Genomic DNA, 21228 nt, shown 5'->3' with positions numbered 1-21228 from the left:
TGAGGTGTCGGCTTGGGCGCGGGAAGCAGCCCTTTTCCACAACAGCTCATAATGTACGCAAATAAGTAAGATATAGGGCACAGTGTGAAAAGATAACTACAAGAGAAGTAGAAACAGGTAGGATGCTCAGAAGTGGGAGAGAGACCACATCTGTTAAAGAGTCAAGATGAGGGAGATCATATTTGAACCAGGCATTTACGGATAGGGAAATAACTTAACTGACAGAGACAGGTGAAAAGGCAGTTAAGAGGAGAGGACCTTACCAACGTTCAGAGGTTGATCTGATTGGATGTAAAAATGGAAAGGCAGGACAACAATGCTGTTCTGGACGAGGTCTGCTGGGTGGGTCATCATTTATGTGATGGACGTCTGTTGTTTCTGCCAGCGGAGCCTATATCCCTCTTCATGTGATAGCACCCCGTTTCCTTTTAGGGAACTTTACGTTCTCCTGTTCTGAGTCTATGTACAGCAGAATTTCACGCCTGTCCCAGGAGGTCCCCATGACCCAGGCTTGGCCAGTCATTGCATCTTCTTGCTCTACCTTTAGGACTGTTTTAGGGATTGACAGTTGACCCAGAATATAAAACTCAGTTCTAAGGCTTTCACTGGAATCATCAGGAAAGAGGCACTCTCTTCCCAGAGTGGGAAGGCTGCTGGATTGTAAGAATGTAAATCTGGAGCTGCTGGTGGCTATCATGCCATCACCATAAGATCTCAAGACTGTTTGAGAATGAAGTCAGTGCAGAGGAAAGCAAAACTAAGAAGGAGTTCTAATAACATGCTGAGAACCTGACTCCAGCCATGCCTGAAGTTATCACCTTGACTTTTCATTCATTTATTCAACAAGCATTTACTGAAAAGTTCTTTATATGTCAGATACTGTTTGGGGCATTGAAGACATATCTGTAAACCGAAAAAGGCATACAGGGAATTCTCTGATGGTCCACTGCCAGGGGTCAGGGTTCGATCCCTGGTCAGAGAATGAGATCCTGCAAGCTAAGTGGTATGCCCATCCTCCCCCCCCCCCCCCGAAAAAAGAAGCATACATCTTGCTCTCCTTGCTCTTCTGGGTAGGAAAAAAGGTGGACAATAGACTAAATAAAATGTACAGGTGTTAGTGATCAGTGTTAACAAAAATAAAATCGAGGGACTACTCTGGTGGTCCAGTGGTTAAGACTCCACTCTGCCAGTGCAGGGGGTGAGGGTTTGATCCCTGGTCAGGGAACAACTAAGATTTCATGTCTCTTGGCACAGCCAAAATTAAAAAAAAAAAAAAAAAGGAAATGGAATAGAGGTGAAGGGGGTTACAATTTTAAATAGGATGATCAGAGCAGACCTCACTATTCCAAGGTGAGGTCTTGGATAAAAAGCTGAGGGAAGTGAAGAATTGAGTCATGGGACTACCTGGGGGAAGAATGATCCAGAGGAAATGTCAAGTACATACTATGCTTGATGTGTTAGAGGAATAGGAAGGAGGTCAATGTGACTGGAATGCGATGAGCAAGGGAAAGAGTAGTAAAAGATGCGATCAGGGCTTCCCTGGTGGCTCAGTGGTAAAGAATCCACCTGCAAATTCAGGAGACTCAGGTTCAATCCCTGGTCCAGGAAGATCCCACATTCCATGGAGCAACCAAACCTGTGCACCAAACTACTAAGCTGGTGCTCTAGATCCAGAGAACTGCAACTACTGAAGCTTGAACACGGTAGAGCCTGTGCTCTGAAACAAGAGTCGCCTCTGCTCACCACAACTAGAGAAAAGCCCACGAAGGAATGAAGACCCAGCACAGCCAAAAATAAATTAATTAATTAAATTATTTTTTTTTAAAGATGAAATAAAAAAGGTAACCAGAAGCCATTTGGTGCAGGATAGTGTAGATTGTTGCAAGGACTTTGGTTTTTCTCTAAGTAAGATAGTAGCCATTGGAAGAATTGGAGCAGAAGAGTGACATGATCTAACTTATGGTTTAAAGGATCTTCTGGCTCCTGCATGGAAAATGAAATGAATAGAGGCATGGACAGGAAGACCAGTGAGAAGGCTGTTACAATAACACAGGTGAGAGATGATGGTGGTTTGGAGCAGTGTGGTAGTTGCACAAGTAGAGAGAAATAATCAGATTTTTAATGGATTTGAAAAAAGAGCCAATAGAATTGTTTGACGGTTTGGATGTTGAGGGTGATTGAAAATTAATTCCAAAGCATTTGACCTGAGCAACTGGGAAGATGGAGTTATCATTGACTGAAATGAAGAAAGATTGTGGGAGGAATAGATTTGGTGAGGGACAGCCAGAAAGAGAAGATCAGGAACAATGTTTTTAGCCATGTTGAGCTTGATTTGCTGGTTGGACATCCAAACTGAGGTAGCTGCTAGGCATTTTGGTATGTGTGAGACTGGAGATCCAGGCTGGCAATATCAATTTAAAAATCATCGGCATATTGATGCTATTTAAAGCTGGTAAATTCTGCTTTGTTGTAGGTCAGTCTGAGTTAAGTTTCTGTTGTTTACAACCAAACAGTGAAGTCCCTGTCTTTGCAAACCTCTGAAGCTCTGGAAAACCTCAACCTCCTCCAGTCAGTTGGACAAATCAATTAACTCACATCTTATCCCCTCTCCTCCTCCCCACCCACCCCCCATACTCCAAACACACTTTCCCAATTGCCATAGCAGACTCTTCTAGGACAGGCGAGTTTTAACACAACTGAAAACTTCCACTAGACAAAAAGAAACTAGAATTCAAGGGAGGAAATAATTCAGCAGTCATTTATCATGGAACGTCTACCAGAAAGGAGAGACTGACTAGACAGTACACAGTAGGGTATTCACTCTTGTGCGGTTTCTTGGTCCCAATCTTTTTTTAAAAAAATGATTTATAGTTGAGGCTCCAGGCTCTAGATCTCAGGCTCAGTAGTTGTGGCACGTGGGCTTAGTTGCCCCAAAGCATGTGGAATCTTCCTGGACCAGGGATTGAACCTGTGTCCCCTGTATTGGCAGGTGGATTCCTATGTACTGGACCACCAGGGAAGTCCTGATCTCAAACCTTTTGTTTTTTCTTTACTTGACTACCAAATTTACATACTCTAGGGTGTTCTGGAGTCTGCTAGATTACTTCTTTCATCATTGACTCTCTCTGCTCACCCACCTTCAAAGTTTTCTTACTTTATACGGGATAAAGCCAAAGCTTACTCTAGTATTCAATGATCTCTATCATCTCCAAACCCCAAGGCCTCTTCAATCTAGTTTTCCTATCTTACTTGGCTGTAATATTCGTGGGTCCTTTGCTTCAGCAGGAAAAGTCCATCTCCTAACATTAGTTGTGCATTTTTATGTCTTCAGCTTTATTCCTTGTGGTAGACAGAATAATGGCTCCCCAAAGTACCCACATCCTAACCCCCAGAACCTGTGAATATGTTATTTTATGTAGCAAAAGGGACTTTGCAGATGAGATTAAGTTAAGGAGTTTGAGAGGGGAAGATTATCCTGGATTATCTGGGTGGGCTCAATGTAGCCACAAGGGTCCTCAAAGGGGGAGGCAGGAGAGTCAGGATGAGAGAAGCAGATGTGACAACTGAAGCAGAGGTCAAGAGGATGCAGGGTCATCAGCCAAAGAATGCAGCAATCTCTAGAAACTGGAAAAGGTCAGGAAAGAGATTTTCCCCTAGAGCTTGTAGAAGGAACACAGTCTTAACACTTCAATTTTAGCCCTGTAGGACCTGTTTTCAGACATCTAATCTCTAGAACTGTAAGATAATGAATCTCTATTGTTTTAAGCCACTAAGTTTGTGGTGATTTGTCAGAACAGCAACAAGAAACAAATTCGCTCCTGGTGTGTCCCTGATCTGGATTTCTATTTTTCTTATCTGCGGCCTATTCTGATCCCCCCAGGTTCAGCATAATCTTTGGTTTTTAGCAATGTAAAAGACATTACTGGATGCTTATCACGTGCAAAGCATCTGGCTAAATACCAACAGATAAAGAATGCAAGATAACAAAGGTGAGTAAGAGACTCTCATGCCTCCCCAGTTTAAAAGAGCTCATAGTCTGGAGCAGAAGAGGTAAGGTATAGAGGAGCAGGAGTATGGACTAAGTTTGAAGGCACCAGCTAGGACCATTGGTTATACTAGTAGGTGAAGGTGAAAGCCACTCAGTCATATCTGACTCTTTCTGACCCCACAGACTGTGTGTAGCCTGCCAGGCTCCTCTGTCCATGGAATTCTTCAGGCCAGTGTGCTGGAGTGGGCGGCCATTCCCTTCTCCAGGGGATCTTCCCAACCAGGAATTGAACCGGAGTCTCCTGCATTGCTGGCCGATTCTTTACCAGCTGAGCTACCAGGGAAGCCATTAGTGGGTACCAGCTTTGAAATCCCAGCCTGGAGTTCTCCCAGATTTGTGATTCTTATTTTCTCTTACTTTTCATTTGAAACTTAATTCAGTGATGTTACTGAGTCTACTATGTACGAGACACTGGGCAAGGTGCCATGGAGGATACCCAATACATAACTCGTGGTTCCTCAACTGCCATTGTTGCTTAATTTTTGTGTGTATGTCTTGTCTGGACTGTGGGTCTTTTTGGTTTGTTTATGTAAGACACGTATATCCAGTACCTGCTTTGTTTCAAGTACAAAAGAAGATTCAGTGATGAAGAGGTATCTTTCTTTCCGGTTCTCAGAATCTAGTAGGGAAGACTCTGAAAATAATATTTAAAGAAACAATGAGATAAGTTTTGTACGAGAAGGGTGTGCAAAATGCTGTCTAAGGCTTCAGGGAGTAGATGTCACTTGATCCAAGGCTGAGGGATAAATAGATGTGCCAATGGAAAAAGTGAGACAGTGTGAATGAGAAGGTGATGGAAGGAGGGGTGATCGGGAAGGGGAAAAGGCAGTTTAAGGAGGAGGAACTGTACAGGTGAAAATGGAGAGCTGTAGAAGAGCACAGGACGAGCAATAATAAGAATTTCAATGAGGCTGGAGCATAAGGTATGTGGTGGGAGGACAGGAGACAAACCTAAAAAGTCAGGTGAATCAAGTTTAGAGGAGTCTCATGCTCAGCTGAGTCTTTTCTGCTGTAGAAGATAGTCCTGTGTCCTAGTCAGGTTTTTCGTATTTTGTTTTTGTTTTTCTGACAAAGCAGAGTCTTTGATGGGAAGAGGTGCCTGCGCAGAGAACAGCAGGGTATGCAAGGGAGAACCACTTTGCCACATGGCTCGCAGTCTCAGATTTATGATAATAAGGCTAGTTTCCAGATAGTCTCTGGCCAATCATTCTGATTCAGGGTCCTTCCTAGTGGCTAGCGCGTTACTCTGCCAAGATTGATTCCAGCGAGAACGATTCTGAGAGGTTGGTAGGACATATGGACTGGTGTCGCCTTTCCCTAGTCAGTTTTTGAGTATACTCTTTGGAAGGATTCTTTTAGCAGCATTTGAGAATACAGAGAGGTCTGCAGAGATGATATGGAGGAGATAAGGGCCTGAGCAAAATCAGGACCAGGGGCAGGGGTGGGGTGAAGAGAAGTAGAATTGGTGGGAAAGATTACATTAGTCTGTTCAGGCTGTTGTAATAAAATCCTGGAGCCTAGATGTCTTAAACAGCAGATATTTATTTTCTTACAGTCTTGGAGCTTAGAAATCCCAGATCAAAGTGCCATCAGGGTAGGTTTCTGGAGAGACTTTTCTTCTTGGCTTGTAGATGTCTGTCTTCTCACCATGCCCTTACGGGACCGTCCCTCTGTACTCACATGGAGACAGGGCTTTAGTGGATCTTCCTCTTTTTAAAAAAAAAAAAAAAAACTTTATTGCATTTTCTTACAATATTGCTTCTGTTTAATGTTTTGGTTGTTTGGCCTCAAGGCATTTGGGATGTTAGTTCCCTGACCATAGATCAAACCTGCACCCCCTGCATTGGAAAGCAAAGTCCTGAACACTGGGAAGTCCCTCTTCCTCTCCTTAATAAGGACAACATCCTATCAGGTTAACACCCCCCCCCCCATGACTCCCTTTAACCTTAATTGCCTTCTTTTATTTATTTATTTATTTATTTAAATTGCCTTTTTAGGAGAACATAGGCAAAACACTCTCCGACATAAATCACAGCAGGATCCTCTATGACCCACCTCCCAGAATATTGGAAATAAAAGCAAAAATAAACAAATGGGACCTAATTAAACTTAAAAGCTTTTGCACAACAAAGGAAACTATAAGCAAGGTGAAAAGACAGCCCTCAGATTGGGAGAAAATAATAGCAAACAAAGCAACAGACAAAGGATTAATCTCAAAAATATACAAGCAACTCCTGCAGCTCAATTCCAGAAAAATAAATGACCCAATCAAAAAATGGGCCGAAGAACTAAACAGACATTTCTCCAAAGAAGACATATAAATGGCTAAGAAACACATGAAAAGATGCTCAACATCACTCATTATCAGAGAAATGCAAATCAAAACCACAATGAGGTACCATTACATGCCAGTCAGGATGGCTGCTACCCAAAAGTCTACAAGCAATAAATGCTGGAGAGGGTGTGGAGAAAAGGGAACCCTCTTACACTGTTGGTGGGAATGCAAACTAATACAGCCGCTATGGAGAACCGTGTGGAGATTCCTTAAAAAACTGGAAATAGAACTGCCATATGACCCAGCAATCCCACTTCTGGGCATACACACTGAGGAAACCAGATCTGAAAGAGACAGGTATACCCCAATGTTCATCACAGCACTGTTTATAATAAGCCAGGACATGGAAGCAACCTAGATGCCCATCAGCAGATGAATGGATAAAGAAGCTGTGGTTCACCATGGAATATTACTCAGCCATTAAAAAGAATTCATTTGAATCAGTTCTAATGAGGTGGATGAAACTGGAGCCCATTATACAGAGTGAAGTAAGCCAGAAAGATAAAGACCATTACAGTGTACTAACACATATATATGGAATTTAGAAAGATGGTAACGATAACCCTATATGCAAAACAGAAAAAGAGACACAGATGTACAGAACAGAATTTTGGACTCTGTGGGAGAAGGCGAGGGTGGGATGTTTTGAGAGAACAGCATCAAAACATGTATATTATTTAGGGTGAAACAGATCACCAACCAGGCTGGATGCATGAGACAAGTGCTCAGGCCTGGTGCACTGGGAAGACCCAGAGGAATCGGGTGGAGAGAGAGGTGGGAGGGGGGATCGGGATGGGGAATACATGTAACTCCATGGCTGATTCATGTTAATGTATGACAAAAACCACTACAATATTGTAAATAATTAGCCTCCAACTAATAAAAATAAATGGAAAAAAAAATTGCCTTCTTAAAGGCCCAGTTACCAACTACAGTCACATTATCAACATATGAATTTGGGGAGGACAAAATTGAGTTTGTAACAGAGATATATCTGAGCTAGAATCAACAAGACATAGTTACCTATTTGATAACAGTGACTAATATTTTTATAGTGTTTGTAATTTACAGCATTTTTTCCCACATCTATTATCTGGTTTGACCTTCACAACACTGTGGGAAAGGGATATTATTATCCCCATTGCACAGATGAGTAAACAGATTAAAAGAAGTTAAATAATACATCCGAGGCCTTATAGCTAGCAAGTACAGACCCTGGCACTGAACCTGGCCTTCGACTTGGAAATTCCATGCCATTCTGATTTTCTTGTGAGAAGTGAGGGAGTAAAGAGGACTTAAAAGTTGAGGCCAGCTTGGCTCCCTTACCCTTAGTCTCTAAGGAAGCCCAGACTCTCTCTTAAGTCAACTGCTACTCCATCCTACCTAGGAAACTCTACATTATCTCTAGCCCCCTCCTCTAAGGTCTTTAGAAACACACATCTGCTCTCTTCTCTCTTGTGGGAAATTATGTTGCGGGGGTGTGAGTATAGAAACTTAAAACTTTTTTTTCATAATTTACACTAGTACCGATAGAAGGATTCTCTCTTTTCTCTTAACTGGCTCATTCTTACTCATGCCTTAAAACCAGGCTTATAGGTCACCTCCTTCATGACCTCTCCAAAATTGATGAGAACATGTCTGTGAGCACATAGTGCCCCAATATATTTCTGTCCTCATATCTTGAATCATCAGATTGTGTAAGTTCCTTCAGGGCAAGCTGATATTCCTAGGATCTAGCAATAGCACCCACGTTGTGTCTGTTACATGTTGAATAAACGAATGATTTCATAGGTTGTGACATTCCTCCCACACCACAGATCCCTTTTACTCTTTATCATTCCTCTCAGATACCGTCTGACTGCTTGTATCACTGAAGGTTCAGTGCAGGAAACAAAAACCCCTCCAAGTAGCAGAAGGATATGAAGACATATCTGCTTACAAAATCACCTGGAATGTCTAGAAGCACCCACTCTGGGCTGAAACTCCAGCAACAAGCTGCAGAACATGATAAAAGTGCTGTATCAGACGAGCTGCTACCTCTGCCATAGTCAGAGTGTGGAGCACCTGGATGTCTCCGCTGATGATGGGGCTTGAGAATAAGTGAATGCAACTGTGATCCAGGGATCTGGAAGCTATGATCAGGACATTGCCGCCGCTGCACTCTGATGCAACCACCTCTCAATGTTTGCAAAGCTTGAGACATCACTGGGCTATTGCAGTAGAAATAGATCACATCTCCAAGGCCTTGCTTGCCAGGAGAAATAGCCAAAGTAGCAGAGTGATGACCTTCTGACTTTTAAATCTCACCCAAGTACATCTGACTAACTACAAGGTATGCTGAGAAATATAATCCTTATTTTTTTCAGCCTCTGCAGTATAGGAAAGCACACTGGAAGGAAAATATGTGTTAGGAACGTGGGAATATATGCTGAATGCTAATAAACATATCCACTACTCTGCTTGTGTGAAAATCCACCCAAAGTTTTAATCTCCTGTTACTGGGTCTCTTCCTCTCCCCTCCCCCTGCCTCCCCACTCCCACTCCCCCAACACACCCAGGGGGCCCTGCTGGTGATCGTCTCTGGTCCTGTCTCTCAGTCTTCTCCTTTAGGCTAGTTTGCCCTTTTATGTGACGTGGATGAGGCCAGAGTTCTTAGTTATCCTCAGCACAATCCTTAACAGGACAAATGGATATACTGGACTTCTTCGAAATTAAAAAAAAAAAAAATGCTCTTTGAAAGACATTGTTAAGAGAACTGAAAATAAGCCACAAACTAGGAGAAACAATTACAAATCACATATCTGACAAAGGACTTGTATCCAGAACACAGAAATAACCCTCAAAAATCAATAATAAGAAAACAAACAGCCCAATAAAAGAAACTGAGCAAAAGATTTAGAAGATTGTTCAGCAAAGAAGATATATGCATGACAAATAAACACATAAAAAGACATTCAAATCATTAGTCATTGCTGCTGCTGCTGCTAAGTCGCTTCAGTCGTGTCCGCCTCTGTGCGACCCCATAGACGGCAGCCCACCAGGTTCCTCCAACCCTGGGATTCTCCAGGCAAGAACACTGGAGTGGGTTGCCATTTCCTTCTCCGATGCATGAGTCATTAGAGAAATACAAATTAAAACCACAGTGAAAAACCACTATATACACACCTAAAATTTAAAAGTCTGATCTGAGTGTTGGAAAAGCTGTGGAGAACTTGGATCTCTCATATCCTGCTGGTGGGAGTGTAAAATGAATGGCACAACCCTCTGGAAATAATTCAGAAATTTTTTTTTAAGTTAAACATACTGTGTAAGATGGTATGGAAAACCCAAACGAACTTTTTGGCCAACCCAATACTTACCATATGATTCGGCAATTTACCCCAGGGAAGAAGAAACCAATGAGCACAGAAAGATTTGTACACAGATATCCTTGGCACTTTATTTATAATGGAAAAAAAAAAAAATCCCCTGGAAACAACCCCAAATTCATCATCAGGTAAATGAATAAACGATTTATGGTAATCCATACAAATCAAACCAGTCAATGCTAAAGGAAATCAACCCTGAATATTCATTGAAACGACTGATGCTGAAGCTGAAGTTCCAATACTTTGGCCACCTGATGTGAAGAGCTGACTCACTGAAAAAGACCTTGATGCTGGGAAAGATTGAGAGCAGGAGGAAAAGGGGGAGACGGGATGAAATGATTGGATAGTATCACCGACTCAATGGACATGAGCTTGAGCAAACTTTAGGAAATAGTGAAGGAGAGAGGAGCCTGGCCTGCTACAGTTCATGGGGTCACAAAAAGTTGGACATGACTTAGTGACTGAACAGTAACAAATACAATGGGATACTTCTCAGGAATAAACAGAAATGAACTATGATTCTGTTTGAACAATAAATAGAAATAAACAATAAACAGAAATGAATTGTGATTCATTCACAGCAATGAATGAATCTCAAATTTATGCTGAGTAAAAAGAGGCAAAAGAAAAAAAGAGTATATATTGTATGATTCCATTTACATAAAATTCTAGAAAATTCAAACCAATCTAATAGTGATAGAAAGCAGGTGGGTGGTTGGCTGGGGATGAGGAGGGTGAAGGCAAGAGAAATCTTTGAATGAAACAAAGGGACATGAGGAAGTCTGAAGGGATAATGGATCACTCTTTACCTTGATTAGGGTGATGGTTTCATGTCAAAAACTCATGAAATTATACACTTTAAATATGTGCAGTTTATTATATGTCAATTATACCTAAATTTATTTAAATTTAAAATAAAGCAGAGGCCTTTGAACTGGGAAAAAGCCGCTATTCTCCTTGTTTGTGTGTGTGTGTGTTTTCCAAGATCTTATTTCTCCAATCAAGCATCACACCCAGGCCCCCTGGGCCCAGCAGTGAAAGCTCAGAGTCCTAACCACTGGACCACAGGGAATTCCCTCACTTTTCTCACTTTGTGAATGTCTGATGTCTATCTTCCCCTGTAGAGTGAAAACGCCATAAAGGCTAAGGCCATGCCTGTTTGCATCTCTATTGTTTAACATAGAACCTGGTGCTTGTTAGGGATTTGACAAATACATGCTGAAGAAAGAAAAGAGAGAAGAGTTGAGAAGAGCTCCAAGTTTTAACCCTGAGTGAAAGAGAAAATGTGTCGTTGTTGATAGATAGGGAGGAATCAGGAGGAAAGGCAGAGGTGGAACACCCTAAGAGGGTGAAAGGGAGCCACATAACACTATGTCTGCAAAGCCAAGGGAAGAGGTGATTTCAGAGGGAAGGGTTAGGAAAAGGCCTTTGGATTTTTCACAGTCTTCCCTATATACAAAACACGAAACTTCCCTATACAGTAGAATACCTACTTGGTTTCCTCCATCTTCAACAAGCTGCCCATTCTAGTCCAAGCCCTCATTCTTCCTCATTTGTTCTGTTCCAATAGGAGTTTCTTGGATGCCACTCTTGTTCTCTTCTGTCACAAGTGAGAGTGATTTTTTTTTTTCAAGTTGTGCACTTTATTTATTTTTAATTTTTGGCCTCACAGCATGTGAGATCTTAGTTCTTTGACTAGGGATTGAACCACACTCCTTGCATTGGAATCAGTGAGTCTTAACCACTGGAGCACCAGGGAAGTCCCTACAGTTTTAAAACTAGGGACACAGGTCCTGTGCCTAGTTCTTCCTTGGAATACCTCCTTGTCATTCAGTTTATCTCTTCACTGCGATGATTGGTACCCAAATGTGTTCAAGCTATGAAACTATCAAGCTACATCACATCAGCTGGAATCAAGAAAGGAAATTACATAAGGATATTAGTTATATATTTCTGCCTAACAAATAACCCCAAAATGTTGAGGCTTGAAACAACAAAACAAATTATTATCTTACATGTTCTGAGAGTCAGGAATCAGGGAGAGGCTTAGATGGGTTCTATTGTCTCAGGGACTCACATTAGGTTGCAATAAAGCTATCGGCTGCAGCTCCAGTCATCTGAAGGCTTGATTTCTTTTTTTTTTTCTTTAATATCTATTTATTTGGCTGTGCCGGGTCTTAGTTGCAGCATGTGGATTCTTTAAGTTGCAGCATGTGAGGTCTTTTAGTTGTGGCATGCTGAATCTGTTTTAGCTGTGGCATGCAAACTTTTTTTTTTTTTTTGGCATGCAAACTCTTAATTACAGTGTGTGGGATCTAGTTCCCTGGCCTGAGATTGAACCTGGGCCCCCCTGCATTGGGAGCACAGAGTCTTAGCCACTGGACCACCAGGGAAGTCCCCAACTTGATGTGTTTTTTAGATGCCTCACTTACATGGCTGTTGGTCGGATGCTTCACTTCCTTACTAGTTGTTGGCAAAAGGCCCCAGTTCTTCCACCACCTGGGCCTTTCCGCAGGGCTGCTTGAGTGGCCTCCTGATATGGCAGCTGTGAGCAGAGAGAGAGCAGGGAGGAAGCTGCAGTGCTTTTTCTGACCTAGTGTTTTTACCTAATCTTCATCACTTGCACTTTATAGACAGTCCCCAAATAACCATGGTTAAACTTACGATTTTTCGGTTTTATGATGGTTTGAAAGTGATACACATTCCTTAGGAACTGTAGTTAGAATTTTGAATTGTAACCTTTTCCCAGGCTATTGAGATGCAGTACCATACTCTTCCCTAATGGGGATCATGACGGTAAACAACTGATGCCGTTAAAACCATTCTGTACCCATACAAGGATTATATTTTTCACTTTCAGTACACATTCAATAAATTACATGAGATATTCAACATTTTATTATAAAATGTTGTGTTAGATGATTTTGCCCAACTGTAGGATAATAATAAATGTTCTGAGCACATTTAAGGTAGGCTAGGCTATGCTGTTGTGTGGTTTAGATGTATTAAGTGCATATTCAACTTGAAATATTTTTAATTTTTTATGGGTTTTTGGGGCAAAGTCCCATTGTAAGTTGAGGAAGATCTGCATTCTATTTATTAGAAGCAACTTAACATTCAGCTCATGCTTGAAGGGAGGAGAATTAAGCTCTTCTTGAAGGGAGAGGACTTCTCATAGGAGGCAGTGGTAAAGAATCCCTCTGCCAATGCAGGAGACAGAAGAGACATGGGTTCGGTCCCAGGGTCAGGAAGATCCCCTGGAGTTAGGAAATGGCAACCCACTCCAGTATTCTTGCCTAGAAAATTCCATGGACAGAGGAGCCTGGCAGGCTATAGTCTATGAGGTCGCAAAAAGTCTGAGTACATGCACATACACCTGAAGGGAGAAATCTTAAAGAACTTGTGTATCTGTTTTAAAACCATTAAAGGAAAGCAAGAAAAAAGGTACGTTGAAGCCTTAAGGCAAGAAAGATTTTTGTCATCAGTTGTGACTAGTCATTCAAGGAGCCAGTGCAGTAAACAATGGTTATACAATGCAATGCTTTTCTACTGAAACCAAGTCTCTCTAAAATTTAGTTCCCTTGCAGAGTTTGTGATTAACCACTCTGTCTGAATCTTATTCCCTTTCTTGTCTCCTCTGACTTCAGTCCTGTGCTAACTAAATGCTAATCAATCAGAGTCAGATGGCTAAAATTGTTGTAGGTAACACTACCACCATACAAACTCAGGTTGTTCCTCCAGGGCAAGATGAACTAACAGACCCCCAAGCCACGAACCACCTGGCCAAAGAATCATAAACTGGAGATATCCTGGCTTCCAAAACTACAATGAAGAAATGTCACAAAGTTGTCACAGGATGATGATTAATCCCAGCCTCTTGGCTCTTCCCTTTTAAAAATCCCCTAACTCAAGACCTAATGGGAGTGGATCTGAGGATTGTCTCCCATGCCCTTGCTTGTCACCCTGCAATAAATCCTTGAAAGTGAAGGAGAAAGTTGCTCAGTTGTGTCCGACTCTGTGACCCCGTGGACTATACAGTATATGGAATTGTCCAGGTCAGAATACTGTAATGGATAGCCTTTCCCTTCTCCAGGGGATCTTCCCAACCCAGGGATTGAACCCAGGTCTCCCGCATTGCAGGCAGATTCTTTACCAGCTGAGCCACCAGGGAAGCCCAAGAATACTGGAGGGGTTAGCTTACCCCTTCTCCAGCAGATCTTTCCAACCCGGGAATCAAACTGTGGTCTCCTGCATTACAGGTGGATTCTTCACCAACTGAGCTATCAAGCAAGACTAAATCCTTACTTTGCTGCAAACTCCTGTTGTCAGGGTTGGCTTTCTGTGTGCTCTGGGCACATAAGCCCTTTGCTGTTTCACTACCTGCACCCATGACAGATGGGGTGAAGATGAAGCAGATGAAGAGGTTGGCCAAGTGTCCGAGGCTTGGAAGTGGTGATGGGATAGAAGAGTGTAGACTTTATTTATTTATTGACTGTGCTGGATCTTCGTCGCTACAAGTGAGCTTTCTCTCGTAGTGAGTGGGGACTATTTTCTAGTTGCGGTGAGGGGGCTTCTCACTGCAGTGGCTTCTCTTAGTGTGGAGCATAGGCTCTAGGTGAGTGGACTTCTGTAGTTACAGAGCATGAGCTTCATTGCTCTGTGGCATTTGGGATCTTCCTGAACCAGGGATCAAACCCGTGTCCCCTGAATTGGCAGGTGGATTCTTAACCACTGGCCCACTAGGGAAGTCCTGAGTGTAGATTTTAGAGTGCTGGGAAATACTAAAGTAATTGATCTGAAACTCAGACTGAAACTTCACAGAAATGGAGAGAGCTAATTACTTCTAAGACTGAAGCATCTCTCATAGCTCTTTACAGAAACTAACTTAAACTATTTGAGTTTCAGTTTCCTCATCTATAAAGTGGGACTGATAATATCTGCATTACCTTCTCCACTGGAGTTGTTATACAGAGAAAGTAAAATGACAGATGGAAAATTATTTTGAAAAGAGTAAAGCATTCTTCTAATACTCTAGCTACTGTTAATCATTGCTCTCTGAAAAGTTACAATGGGCAGAGTTGATAGTAATATATACTGTAAACTGTATTTTAGTTGTTTTCTTCTTCTGGTCTTCAGTAATAATATCCTACAATACTGTGATTTGAAAAAGAAAGCTCAAGTTTCTTCGCTTCTGTCCTTCAGATGTCAATGGAAATGCAAATGAGATCTGGGAAGTGAAAAAGACTCCTCCTGAATCTTAAGCAGAATGTTAAATACACATTTATAGGTGATGGTGCAGGTTTTGATGTGTTTCAATCCTGTTCGCTGCTTGTTCTCATAACCACTGGGCAGAACAAGGTCAGCAAGTTTGAGGGAGGGATTGGAGTTATGAGTAGACAAGGAAAAGTGTAAGATTCAGGGAAGCCATGTTAATTGTTATTGTTAAGAAACCACTCAACCTCCCTATGGTTGAGTTGAGAGTAGGACCCCCAGTCATTCCAAGTTATCCCTCTCATCCTCCTCTTCTTCCTAACCCTGATTTTCACCTCCTCCCTAGCTTCTGGAATGTAGACTCTGTTGCTGTCTTCCCACCTCCTCCCTACCATTTTTCTTTTTTAAAAAAATTTTATTTATTGACTGCACCAGGTCTTAATTGTGGCATGTGGAATTTTTTTTATTATTATTTAGTTGCAGCATGCATTGTCTAGTTCTCTGACCAGGGATGAAACCTGGGCCCCCTGCATTGGGAGCTCAGAGTCTTAGCCACCGGACCACCAGGGAAGTCCCTTCCGCACTATTTTTTAAGCTCCCCAAGCTCTTAATGTCAAGTACAACTGCTCTTTTCTTTCAAAGATTTTATTAAAACACACAAACACACAGAAGTTTACAAAATTGCATTAACAACATATGCCAATTTTATGAGCGGCAGTATAGCTTAATGATTAAGAATAAGGGCTTTAGAATGAGATACCCAGAGCTCAAATTGAAGCTCTGTGACCTTGGGCAAACTGAGTCTTAATTTCCCATCTTAAATGTATTATTTGTTCCTGCCTCGCGGGGTGATTATAAGGATTAAATTAATTTATACATACAAAACATCTTATCCATTGACTAACATGTAAGAAACAGTGTACAATACATATTAACTAATATTATTATAGAAAGCAAAGAAAAAAAAATTACCTGAATTCCCTAGCAGTCCAGTGGTTAGGATTTGGCGCTTTCACTGCTTTGGGCCCGGGGTTCAGTACCTGATCAGGGAACTAAGATCCCTCAAGCCGTGGTGCATGGCCAAAAACAAACAAACAAGAACAGAAACAGAAAAAACTTACCTATAATCACAAGTGTTTTGCTTCTGCTCACTAATAAGAACAGACAAAAAATAACACTACAAATATGAGGAAGTTATGAAACTTAAGAAATCTTTTTGGGGTCTTTTGCTTCTTGGTCATTAGTTACATCTACATTCCTTGAAATAACTGGAAACCCAACAGAATTTTCCTTCAAATTCATGTTGTGGGAGGAGGTCACTTAGTTTTCTCTTCTCCTGCCATGTTCCCTGCCTAGCCCTCCGTCCTACAACTTCCACTCTGTCCCAGGTTGGGCTGGCAGTCATCCCAATTTGCCTGTCTTGCTTTTAGTACTAAAAGTCCCACATTCTGGGAAACCTCCCAGACCCAGGTAAACTGATGGCTGGTCTTTTGTTCCCTTAACTTTAGGTTGGACATATACACTCGGAGGATCTTCAGGTAGACTGGGTGATGGCCATTTCCCTGGGTCTCTGTGCTATTTGGAAACAGTCTCCTTGAGTCACTTCCAAAGAATATGTCTATGCTTTCTAAAAGTCAAGTTCCAGGCCCTTCTGGGAGGTGCGTTTTATGTAACTGAGCTTGGCATTGGTGGGTAGAATGGGAACCAAAGGGTAAACGGTGAGATGGACAAATAAAGAAGCAACGGGTAAAGAAGACAAAGTCTAATTTAGGAATCCTGTCAGCCTAAATTTCACAATGTTTTTAAAGGATCTAGAGTCCAGTGCCTATCAGAGAGTAGGTACTTCAACAGCAGCTATGGCCTCGTGCTTTAAATCACATTTTAAGATTTTTCCCTTTGTTTTCCTCCTATTTTCCCCCATCAAGCAGTTGGTGGACTTTATGCTTATTGTCTGCGTGGAAGATATGGCAAGTAGAGCAGGGTCGGTGAACAAATAATGCCTGCTAAGCATTTCGCTTATTGGCAAAGTACTCAAGGGCGTGGGCATAGTGTCTTGGACAGATAAAAAATAAGGACCTTCATTTCACCAAACCAAGAAGAATTTCCCTCCCCTGGATTAGAGACAAGATGGAGGGGAGGTCTGTAGGGGCCTGAGAGCATAGGGTTTCTGGACCACGTAAACCCATCTATATCTTCAGGGCCAGGAGAATGATATGAATGGGGTGAAGCAGGCAGAGTTAAAAAAAAAAACTATTTGTTTTATAAGCAAACTCTATCTGCTCCATCCATTCATATTCTCTCATTAAATTGGATTTCACTGACACAGACCCAGTTAAATGCACTTCACACACACCTAAAACAAATAGAATTTTTTTTAATATTTAACTTTTTACTTTCTTTCAATTTGAAAAATTTGGGAGGAAAAAAAAAAAAGCACAGACGATAATAATAAATGCCCATGTTCCCATTGGTTATAATTAATGAATGTTAAGATTTCATAACTTTTTCTTCAGAGAATTTCTCGTAAAGATAGGACATTATAAATACATCAAAACTTTCATTCCCTAATCTCACTCACGAAGCATCCTCTGAGACCCCTATTATCATGATTCCAAACCAGAGTCTCCTGCACTGCAGGCAGATTTTTTACCATCTGAGCCACCAGGAGAGTCCAATGTTTATACAGTCCAAGTTTTTTTAAAAAAACTTTTTAAAACCTGTAAAATGTGACAGAAAAAACCCCAAAGAACTTTTTGGCCAACCCAATATTTAAACAATATATACATTACTATTCTGAGTATTACTTTATATTTAAGTCAGTTGTACCATTTTGGGTGTAACATTATATAATTTGTTTTCATTCATATTGTGTTCAAGATATGTCCATGTTGATACATATATAAATCTACTACATTTGTTGTAGCAGCTGCACTGGTTTTTCACTGCCTAAATCTGTTTCTCAACCTTTCGTTATTTTCCCCAAAGAGAAAATTTTGTTAACTACCAGTTATTAAATGAATAACATTTAATTTTAATTTAATTTCTTCCAACAAGAGAAAAAAAGTACTAAGGAATAAGATTTTCATTGGATAGAACTGAGCTTTGGGGAGTTCACAAACCACAAACCACACCTAAGTTTTGGCCCCCTAAGAACCAATTTTCACCATTTTCAGGGTGATATTGCCCCTGTTGAGGATGTATGGTATAAATATACCATGTTTCTAACTTGTTGCAATGAAGAGCCTTAGTTTTGTATCTTTATACATACGCATTAAAATATTAATATATCCCTAGAAGTTATGAGATATGTTCATTTAAGCTTTGCTAGATCTTGTTAAATTGTTCCCCAAAATGTTTATGACAGTTTTCCATTACACCAGTAGCATATTATTTTCTGTTTTTCCACTTATTTACAAATGTTGGAGTTGTCAGACTTTTTGATTTTGCCAATCTGTGTAAAATGGTCTATCATTGTTTCAATTGGAATTTTTCTAAATACTAGTGAGACTGAATACTTTCCTTTGTCTGTTGACCATTTGGTTTTTCTCTTGGATGAACTGCCTGTTGATACCCTTTGCCCATTTTTATGTTGGTTTTGGTCTTTTTCTTACTGATTTGTAGAAAGAACACACTTGTCCATGCCACCTCATGACAAAAACCGACAACCACTTTATTAAGCCTATGGAATCTATAAGACAGGATCTATGCCCCGTCTATTGCCCCGTCAATCTATGGACGGGGCACAGCAGGGTACCAACTGGGAAGATGAATTGCTAGAATCATCTGGAGGCTGGGATCATCCGAAGACTTCATTGTTCACATGTGTAACATCTGGGCTAGGATGACTCAAAAGTTGGTTCCATTGAGACTGTTGAAGGGAGAACTTATACAAGGCCTCTTCATGTAGCTTAGACTCACAAGCTAGTAGTTGGGTTCTAAGAGAGTCTTCAGGGAGTATTCCAAGAAACAGTGCTCCAAGAGAAACAGGCAGAAGCTGCATGGTATCTTATGACCTAGCATTAGCAGTCACACAGCAATACTTCTTCTATAGTCTATTACGGGAAGTAGTCATGAGCTCATTCAGATCCAAGGGAGAGGGAATAGACTTACTCTGTTGATAAGTGTCAAGCATTCAAGGCCATTTTAGATAAACTACCCCAATTACGGCTCCAGATTCAGCAATTTCGCTCCTAGGAACAGGCCCAAGAGAAATCAAAACATATGTTCACACAAAAGCTTGTACATGACTGTTCACAGCAGCATTATTCATAATAGCCAAAAAGTGGAAACAACCCAAACGTCAGTGGTTGAATGGATAAACATCCCTTCTAAGCATGTCTTCTCTTACACCCTTTAAACCATAACCCCAGCATTCTTAGACTGTGATCTCTTTCCATGTTAACCACATTCCTACCTTCCACATATCAAGGATAGAACAAGAGGTGTAATGTCATTTGTACACTCATTTGGCACAACTTAAGACTGATGTGGGTGGGAACACTGCATCATCACAGCGTTCAGAAACAGAAGACAACATTAGTTGGGAAGAGCCTTTTGACACTGTGGACCAACAGTTTTAAAAGCACTCAGAAGTGATCTTGGAGGAGAAAGGTGGGCCTACTCCCAGAGGACTGCTTGACATACATTCCACAGTCTTTGAAGGAGATGGAGTGAATGCCCTGGGTGTCAGTGGTGGGGGTGGCTTGTGTGTGGTGATGTACAGAAGAGATGCCTGCTGTCACTCTGTGTCCTCTGGTTCTATGGCCCACACACAGCTCCACAGTCAGAACACAGACAGGAAAGGATCAATACAGGGACCCATACACACAGTTCGAGCCCAAGGCTTATAGAAGACTCTTGGCAGCCCAGAGGCCTCAGTTCATCTTCTGTCTGACCCCGAAGTAGGCATGTCAGCATGATCCTGGAGATCCAATCTCATGGATTCCACAAAAGAAATACAATCCTGGCCAGCAAGAGTGATCAGGCTCCTCTCTTGGGATGGAGACTTGATCACAGGGCCTTGGGATAATGCTATAGGCATGAGTTCCAGAGTTTCTTGGGCATCCTGGAATTGGAGAATCCCATGAAGGGGAGAAATTTGAACAAGAGCTCAGCAGGACCCGATCTGGGCTGAACCTTGATGGCATAACTGGCCCAGATTGGTCCCAGGCACATGAGGAAGACTTAGAAAATTTCTAGGAAGGCCCTCCAAAGCATGAGGCCCTCTGAGGCACAAGACTTGGGACAGGGCTCTGGGAATAAGGGTATTATTATAAGGAAGTGATTGCTATGCAACTGGGAGGATAAGTTGTAAAAAGGGCTTCCATCTAGTTGTCTCTGCTTCTGGGATTGCTCTTTCTGGAAAAAGCCAGGCCTCAAGCTGTGAGGATATTCAAACAGCCCTAAGAAGGAACCCACTTGGAGAGTTTCTAAGGCCTCCTACCAACAGCCAGCACCAAATTGTCAGCCGTACGTTGGAAGTAATTCCTCTAGCTTCAGTCAGTCCTTTGGATGACTGCATCCTTTGTTGACATCTGATTGCAACCTCTTGAAAGACCCTGAATCAGAAATGGAGTGAATAATCTATGTCTTCAATGAATGAGTAACCTATGTCAGTAAACACCATTCAGGCCAAATTCTTAGCAACCTCTTGTTCTAGGTGGATAATTCAGTATTAGCTTGACAAACAGTTTCTTGTGCCTTAAGTATGGCAAGGAAATAGCTACTGCTATACCTGAAAGGACACCGGTACAAATGTAAAAACTTCTGCAGCAACCCGTGTAAATCAAAGACCAGGAACCACATAGGCCCTGTTCCTAAGCACTTTAGCCCCAGAAAAGAGACAGAAATTAGGGTGGGATAGGGACAGAAATCTCAAGGAAGACTGGTAAAATATATTTTTTCCACTCTGATGGAAAAAGGTTCAGAGTAAACATTAGGTAGCACTACAAAAAATAAAATGTTACTGCATATCTGAATTTGTGTTCCAAGAATCATACCCTGCCCATTTGTATTCTTTATGAAAAAAGATAACCATTCTACCCTTCTAGGGAATTCCCTGTCAGTCCAGCAGTTAGGAGGATTCCATGCTTTCACTGCCCAGGGCCTGAGTTCCACCCTGAATCAGAGAGATGCTGCCAAAGAAAAAAAAAGAAAAAATAACCTATCCTTCTAGAAAGTAGTTTCCTAAATCTTTCATTCTGATTTGATATTCACTGATGAAATGCTTAATCTAAATTTCTTCCCTTGTTTTGCGAGAACCTTTT

Source organism: Dama dama, chromosome 3 (assembly GCF_033118175.1).
Source record: "Dama dama isolate Ldn47 chromosome 3, ASM3311817v1, whole genome shotgun sequence".
Classification (NCBI taxonomy): Eukaryota; Metazoa; Chordata; class Mammalia; order Artiodactyla; family Cervidae; genus Dama; species Dama dama.
This window is presented reverse-complemented; position numbering follows the sequence as displayed.